This window comes from Mobula hypostoma, chromosome 14 (genome assembly GCF_963921235.1).
Source record: "Mobula hypostoma chromosome 14, sMobHyp1.1, whole genome shotgun sequence".
In the NCBI taxonomy this organism is placed as follows: domain Eukaryota; kingdom Metazoa; phylum Chordata; class Chondrichthyes; order Myliobatiformes; family Myliobatidae; genus Mobula; species Mobula hypostoma.
The window spans coordinates 18379065-18387776 of NC_086110.1; the positions used below are offsets into that span (position 1 = coordinate 18379065).

General features: G+C 42.0%; 1 protein-coding gene across 1 annotated transcript in view; it reads right to left on the bottom strand.

Moving 5' to 3' along the window:
- Nucleotides 1-8449, bottom strand: part of tgm2l (transglutaminase 2, like) — a 51738-nt gene extending 43289 nt beyond the window's left edge. The window contains exon 1 of the mRNA XM_063066736.1: nucleotides 8348-8449. The gene's annotated coding sequence lies outside the window, so the exon portion shown is untranslated. The remainder of the gene's footprint in view (nucleotides 1-8347) is intronic.
- Between the last annotated feature and the right edge of the window lie 263 nt (nucleotides 8450-8712).

Consider the following 8712-nt stretch of genomic DNA (forward strand, 5'->3'; position numbering starts at 1 on the left):
GCTGAAGGGTTTCGGCTGAAACGTCAACTGTACTCTTGCTTGCTGAGTTCTAACAGCATCGTGTGTGTGTTGCTTGGGTTTCCAGCATCTGCAGATGTTCTCTTGTTGTGATTGTATCTCTCCACGTCCTCTGTATTCAGGCCCTTCAATATTTGATAGGCTTCAATCAGACCACCCACCCCACATTCTTCTAAACTCCAGTGAGCACAGGCCCAGAGCCATCAAACCATGCCTCATACATTAACCCTTTCATACCCATGATCATTCTTGTGAACACTCTCTCCATATGGCAGTACATCCCTTCTTAGATAAGAAGCCCAAAACTGCACACCATATTCCAATTGCAGTCTGACCAATGCCTTATAACCATCCAAGCATTACATCCTTGTTTTATATTCTAGTCCTCTTGAAATCAATGCTAACATTGCATTTGCCTTCCTTACCACTGACTCAACCTGCAAGTTAACTTTTGGGGAATCTTGCACGAGGATTCATAAGACCCTTTGCACCTCTGATTTCTGAATTTGCTCCCCATTTAGAAAATAGTCCACACCTTTATTCCTGCTACCAAAGTGCATGACCATACACTTCCCTACACTGCACTGTATGCCATCTGCCAGCTCTTTGCCCATTCTCCTAATCTGTCCAAGTCCTTCTGCAGACTCCCAACATCCTCAAAACTGCCTGCCCCCTCCACCTATCTTTATCACCCGCAAACTTGGTCACAAAGCCAGCAATTCTGTCACCCAGCTCTTCAACAATTAATGCAGACCCATGTGGAACCCCACTAGTCATCAGCAGCCAACCAGAAAAGTCCCTCTTGATTCTCACTCTTCGCCAACTGCCAGGCAGCTCATCTTCTGTTCATGGTAGTATCTTTCTGTAATCCATGGGCTCTTATCTTGTTTAGCAACCTCATATGTGGCACCTTTCCATGGGCTTTCTGAAAATCCAAGTAAGCAACATCCACCGAATCTTCTTTGATAATTGGGACCTCTTCTAGGGCAGGTGTGACCTGAACAAAAAGGATCCAAGGGGGACCAATATTCTTGCAGGCAGATTTACTAGAGCTGAATGGAGTGGTTTAAGTTCATATGGCAGGGAGATGGGAACCAGGATGATAGAGCTGTGGATGAGCCAGCAAGTCTACAAGCAGATAATGGGTGTAACATGAATGTAAGGAAGGACAAGGCAATGATTGGGTACAAATGCAGAAACAGTAAAGAGTTAAATTATACAGCAGAGGCAAAATTCAAAAGGGTTAAGAATGCAGAATTGAAGGTGCTATATTTAAATGCACATAGCATTCGGAATAAAGTGGACAAACTTGTGACTCAATTAGAGATTGGTCAGTACGGCATTGTGGGCATCACTGAGTCGTGGCTGAAAGAAGGTCATAGTTGGGAGCTTAACATCAAAGGATATACTTTGTAATGAAACGACAGGCAGAAAGGCATAGACGGTGGTGTGGCTCTGTTGGTAAGATATGGAATTACATCTTTAGAAAGAGGTGACATGGGGTTAGAGAATTTTGAATCTTTGTGGGCAGAGTTAAGCAGCTGCAAGAGTGAAAAAAAACATTATAGGAATCATATTAGGCCTCCAAACAGTAGACAAGATGTGGGGTTGAAATTGCAAGGGGTGCTGGAAAAGTTATATAATAATGTCACCATTGTAATGGGGGACTACAATATGCAAGGGGATTGGGAAAATTAGTTTGGTGTGGGATCGCAGTAGAAAGAATTTGTTCAATGCCTACAAGATAGCTTTTTAGAGCAGCTTGTGCTTAAGCACACTAGGAGAAAGGCTATCTTAGATTGGGTGTTGTGTAATAACCCAGATTTTATTAGTCAGGTCAATGTAAAGGAACTCTTAGGAGGCAGTGATCATAATATGATTGAATTCATACTACAATTTGAGAGGGAGAAACATAACTCACATGTAATAGTATCGCAATGCACTAAAGGGAATTACAGAGGCATGAGAGAGGAAGCTTGCCCAGGTAGATTGGAGGAGGGTATTGGTGGGGATGACAGCAGAGCAGAGATGGCTGAAGTTTTTGGGAATAGTTCACAAGGTGCAGGATAGATATGTCCCACAGATAGAACATAGAATAGTACAGCACAGTACAGGCCCTTCAGCCCACAATGTTGTGCCAACCCTCAAACCCTGCCTCCCATATAAGCCCCCACCTTAGATTCCTCCATATACCTGTCTGGTAGTCTCTTAAACTTCACTAGTGTATCTGCCTCCACCACTGACTCAGGCAGTGCATTCCACGCACCAACCACTCTCTGAGTAAAAAACCTTCCTCTAATATCCCCTTGAACTTCCCACCCCTTACCTTAAAGCCATGTCCTCTTGTATTGAGCAGTGGTGCCCTGGGGAAGAGGTGCTGGCTATCCACTCTATCTATTCCTCTTATTATCTTGTACACCTCTATCATGTCTCCTCTCATCCTCCTTCTCTCCAAAGAGTAAAGCCCTAGCTCCCTTAATCTCTGATCATAATCCATACTCTCTAAACCAGGCAGCATCCTGGTAAATCTCCTCTGTTCCCTTTCCAATGCTTCCACATCCTTCCTATAGTGAGGTGACCAGAACTGGACACAATACTCCAAGTGTGGCCTAACCAGAGTTTTATAGAGCTGCATCATTACATCGCGACTCTTAAACTCTATCCCTTGACTTATGAAAGCTAACACCCCATAAGCTTTCTTAACTACCCTATCCACCTGTGAGGCAACTTTCAGGGATCTGTAGACATGTACCCCGAGATCCCTCTGCTCCTCCACACTACCAAGTATCCTGCCATTTACTTTGTACTCTGCCTTGGAGTTTGTCCTTCCAAAGTGTACCACCTCACACTTCTTCGGGTTGAACTCCATCTGCCACTTCTCAGCCCACTTCTGCATCCTATCAATGTCTCTCTGCAATCTTTGACAATCCTCTACACTTTCTACAACACCATCAACCTTTGTGTCATCTGCAAACTTGCCAACCCACCCTTCTACCCCCACATCCAGGTCATTAATAAAAATCACGAAAAGTAGAGGTCCCAGAACAGATCCTTGTGGGACACCACTAGTCACAATCCTCCAATATGAATGTACTCCCTCCACCAGCACCCTCTGCCTTCTGCAGGCAAGCCAATTCTGAATCCATGTCACTCCACTCTTTGAGAAGGGAGAAAGGCAAAAGAAAGGAAATTATAGGCCAGTTAGCCTAACCTCAGTGGTTGGGAAAGTGTTGGAGTCTATTATTAGCGATGTGGTTTCGGGGTACTTGGAGGCTAATGATAAAATAAACCAAAGTCAGCATGGTTTCTGTAAAGGGGAATCTTACCCAACAAATCTGTTGGAGTTCTTCGAAGAAATAACAAGCGGGGTGGACAAAGGAGAGACAATGGATGTCATTTACTTGCATTGTCAGAAGGCATTTGATTAGGTGCCACACCTGAGGCTGCTTAACAAGATAAAATCCTTTGGCATTACAGGAAAGATACTGGCATGAATAGAGGAATGGCTGACAGGCAGGAGGCAGTGAGTGGGAATAATAGGGGGTCTTTTCTGGTTGGCTGTCAGAGCTGTTCCTCAGGGGTCCATATTGGATCACTACTTTTCACAAAGTTTGTCAATGATATGGGTAATGGAATTGATGCCTTTGTGGCAAAGTTTGCGGGTGATACAAAGATAGGTGAAGGGGCAGGTAGTGCTGCGGAAGAAAAGTTATTGCAGTAGGACTTAAGACAAATTGAAAGAGTGGACAAAAGAAGTGGAAGATGGAATACAGTGCTGGGAAATGTATGAAAATGCATTTTAGTAAAAGGAGCAATAGTGCGGACTATTATCTAGATGGGGAGAAGGTTCAAACATCAGAGATGCAGAGACACTTGGGAGTCCTCATGCAAGACTCCCAGAAGATTAATTTATAGGTTGAGTCTGTGGTAAAGAAGACAAATGCAATGCTGTCATTTATTTCAAGGAGAATAGAATATAAAAACAAGGAGATAATGCTGAGGCTTTATAAGACACTAGTCAGGCTGCACTCAAGAGTATAGTCCACAATTTTGGGCCCCATATCTCAGAAATGATTTGTTGTCATTGGAGAGAGTCCAGAGGAGGTTCATGAGGCTGATTCCGGGAATGAAAGGGTTAACATATGAGGAGTGTTTGTCATCTTTGGGCCTGTACTCGTAGGAATTTAGAGGAATGTAGGGGATCTCATTGAAACCCACTGAATGTTGAAAGGACTAGGTAAGATGAATGTGGAGAGGATGTTTCTTATGGTGGGGTGTATCCAGAACTAGAGGGCACAACCTCAAAATTGAGGTGCAACCTTTTAGAACAGAGTTAAGGTAGATTTTTTTTTAGCCAGAGAGTAGTGAATCTGTGGAATACTGTGCCACAGACTGCAGTGGAGGCCAAGTCCGTGGGTACATTTTAGGTGGAAGTTAATAGTTTCCTGATCAGTCAGGGCATCAAAGGATATGGCAAGAAGACAAGTGTATGAAGTTGAGTGAGATCCGGGATCAGCCATGATCAAACTCCAGGGCTGAGTGGCCTAATTCTGCTCCTATGTCTTATGGTCTATCCTGCCTGTTATTTCCTCAGAGAATTCCAACAGATTTGTCAGGCAAAATTTCCCTTTGAGGAAACCAAGCTGACTTTGGCCTATTTTTATCATGTGCCTCCAAGTACCCCAAAATCTCATCCTTAATAATGGACTGCAACATCTTATCAACCACTGAAGTCAGGCTAACTGGCCTATAATTTCCTGTGTTTGCCTTCCCTTCTTCTTAAAAAGTGGAATGGAACTCACAGTCAAATGGAGAGGGTGCGAGCTCAACACAGACAGAACCAGAGATAAGAACTGCATCTGAGTTACTGGAACTACTGTGAGACTGTGCTCCCAACTACTGCAGTCCAACAGGACCACCTCCAGGTTCTTGTTCAGCTTTGTGCCACAATCTTAAAATGATATTCATGTTGTTGTCCCCATACTATTCCTTACCAATGGGACAGGTGGAAAGGTCACTAACTACAGCCTTTGTTTGGGAAAGACTGTTGTGGCTGTAAAAGAGCCAACCCTCCCATCACTCCTGTGGCAGAAGAACTCCACTCTTTTTTTTTTACCACAGCCTGCACCTTCCCTCTGTCACTTTCGCACTACAGATACGACACATTCGCATGGTCAAGTCTGGCAGTTAAGATGCATTTTATGCTGTGATCAACAGGCTTGCATCTTCAGAATCAGAATCAGGTTTAATATCACTGGCATATGTGGTGAAATATGTTGTCTTTGCAGCAGCAGAACAATGCAATCCATAGTAATAGAAAAAATATGAAATATAGTAAATATATGTGTAATAGTTAAATTAAGTAAGCAGTGAAAAATAAAAAAGTAGTGAGGTGGTGTTCACGGGTTCCATGTCCATTCAGAAATCAGATGGCGGAGGGGAAGAAGCTGTTCCTGAATTGTTGAGTGTGTGCCTTCAGGCTTCTGTACCTCCTACCTGATGGTAGCAATGAGAACAAGAATGACCTGTGTGATGAGAGTCCTTAACGATGGATGCAGCCTTTCTGAGGTATCACTCCATGAAGATGTCCTGAAAACTACAGAGGCTAGGATGATGGAGCTGACTAAGTTTACAACTCTCTGCAGCTTATTTCAATCATGTGCAGTGCCCCCCACTCCACACCAGTGATGCAGCTGGTCACAATGCTCTCCATGTAGAAATGCAAGTGCCTTTGGTCCTCAAACTCCTAATGAAATATAGCTGCTTTTGTACCTTCTTTGTCTTTTCTTCTCTTTAGCCCTGAACTCCGAGTGGAGTCATCAGGATGCTGTCATGACGGCGTTTTTTTACCAGGCTTTTTTTATTTTTACGAGGCCAAGCAGCTCAAGACACTCAACCCAGCACAGATGGAAAGCGTGCAAGGGAGCCGGCTGGATTCGAACTCAGGAGCCTTCGCTTCGAAGTCCAGCGCTGATGCCACTACGCCACCAGCCGGCTGTAGCTGTATTGATATGTTGGGTTCAGGATAGATCCTCAGTTATTGATACCCTGGAACTTGAAACTGCTCTCTTTCCACTTCTGATTCCTCAATGAAGACTGGTGTGTGTTCCCTCATCTTACCCTTTCTGAAGTTCTTCTGGTCTTACTGATTTTGAGTACACAGTTGTTGCTGCAACACCACTCAACCAGCTGATATATCCCACTCCTGTATGCCCTCGCATCACCATCTGATATTCTGCCAACAATAGTTGTATTGTCAGCAAATTTATAGATGGCATTTGAGCTGTGCCTAGCCACACCATCTTGGGTGCATCCAGGACATCTTCCTGGAGCGATACCTCAAAAAGGCTGCATCCATTGTTAAGGACTCTCATCACACGGGTCACGTGGGTAAGCACACACCCCTGAGGTGCACCAGGGATGTGGCAATTTTTTTAATAAATCTTTTCATTTCAATCTTCCAAATCCAAGAAAGGTCGGTAGTAAAATTTCTCCTTCGAGTTACCAATAGAGAAGGGAATTATATCATTAGCTTACTGTTTTGCTGATGTGAAAATATATCTCTCAATTACACTGGGCAGCTGCACATCACTCAGATGCAGCAGGATTAAATCAAAGGCTCTCAAACATTTTATTCTAGAAAACACTGGAGATCCTTTGGGTCTCCTGGTCATCAGGGTATATGGCTAAATAATACCACTGTTCCCTAAAATTATGCCACACGTTTCTCGTTTATAAAGTGCCTTATCAAGGGAAGTAAAGCTGCTACCTTTACTCTGACTATTCTGTACCTGTTAATGTTTACTCGGTTCAGGAGAGATTATGGATGGACAATAAATTTAGTATGGCAACAATGTTCACATCTTGCAAACAAGTAAACGTTAAAAAAATACACATTGCCCAGGATTCATATTAAATCTCTCAGATTGCTAAGTGGATATTGAAACCTTTTTCGGACACACAAAATACTGTTGAGTTTCGACAGTCAAATTTATTAGTCCAGAGAAAATAAGCACAACAGTTTTGGTGAACACTATTCAGCTCCACAGAAATTTGGAACTGGCCTTTGCATTTAACAAACTTAATCCTGTCTTTGGCAGAAACATTCTGCAGTGCCAGGTCTTTGCTACGCTCCAGATAATTTGTTTATTCTAATTTCCTTTGAGGGTATAAAAGTAACACGTGTTTTGTACTTAAATAATATGATTAAGAAGGGGAAAAGTGCAAATTGAACAATGCAGAGGCACAGAAATGTTTCCATTGTCACAATGGGCTTAGTACCATACACCTGTGTACTCCACTTCTTATGTTCAGTTCTTCTGATTTTGAGACATGAATTTCATAACTTAGCAGAATATAACGCATACACTCTACAATAATGCACAAAAATGCAACACATGAAACTGAAGATTAATCTCTAAGTGCCTCTTGTCAATGTTCGAAACAACCAAGTTCCTGACAGCTGAAACAGTAAAATATTCACCCATCTTTACATTTTCTGCATATTTCCAACATTTTCTGTTCACTTTCTTAGATGTACAAGATAACTGTTTCCTCTTACAAAATAGTACATCTGGCTGCTTCAACCTCTCTTTTCATTAGGATATTGAAAATTGGAAAGTGTTTATGCATACTCAAAGTTATTTCGTTCAAATCAGCTGTTTCTTCATCTTTTGACCATTTTAGTCGTTAATGCAAACTGATTCAGATGTCTCAAGACGTGAAGTGACTGGATCAGATTGGAATGCTCATGTTGCTCTCTGTAGCCTGGCCCAGTTGCTGTGAGCTCCTTGTTTTCATTTACTACTGTCAATCATATAGATTTACTCATGTTTAACACACCTCGTGCTTATGGTTACAGGAACAAGCAACTGCAATTTTCTTCAAGCACCAACTGATAGTGTTTGGTAACTGAAGGGGAAATTTAAATCCAGCACTAAGACACATTTTTTTCCCATATGGCCTACCTTCCTTAAAAAGTATGACAATCCTCCTAAAGGATGGAACAATATTATTGTTTCCTACTGTCAGGAAGCACAAAGTATTACCAACAGATTGCAATACATTCAAGAGTGTATAAAGTTAGGACAAATAATTGGAAGTCATATCAAGAGAAGATGAGCAACCAACTGTTGTTAAACAGTGCAGCAATTAACATTACATCACATAGATAGGCACTCATAATTACAAATAATTTATGGCATTAATAAACCACAGTAACAATTACAGTACTTTCAACAAATATCGAATACAAACAAAAAAAAATACAAAGGAACATTTTTTGATTTGGAATTTAATGGAGGTTAACTAAATGAGAATAAATACTCACATTAGATTACTAGGTATTGAATATTTTCCATTTAGTTTCTTGCACAGTTTCTCAGTGCTTTAGGCTGTCTATATGCAGAATCTTCCACACACTGACTTTTTGGTCTCATCATGCGGCTGTGGGTGAAGAAGCTGGGGACAGAAGGGTCTTTGATCCCCAAATAATTGGCACAAGGGGGTGGGAGGTGATTGGTCAAGTGCAGGCTCCTTATGATACTTGAAGACCACAGAAAGGAGGAAAGCACGTAAATGTAAATCCCATAAGGACTGCTTTGCATCTCCAACATCTTTGCTGTGCATCTGTAGTCTTAAAACAGATCAACTTTAGTGCAGTCACAGGCATTGACTGTACAGTATATTTTGATC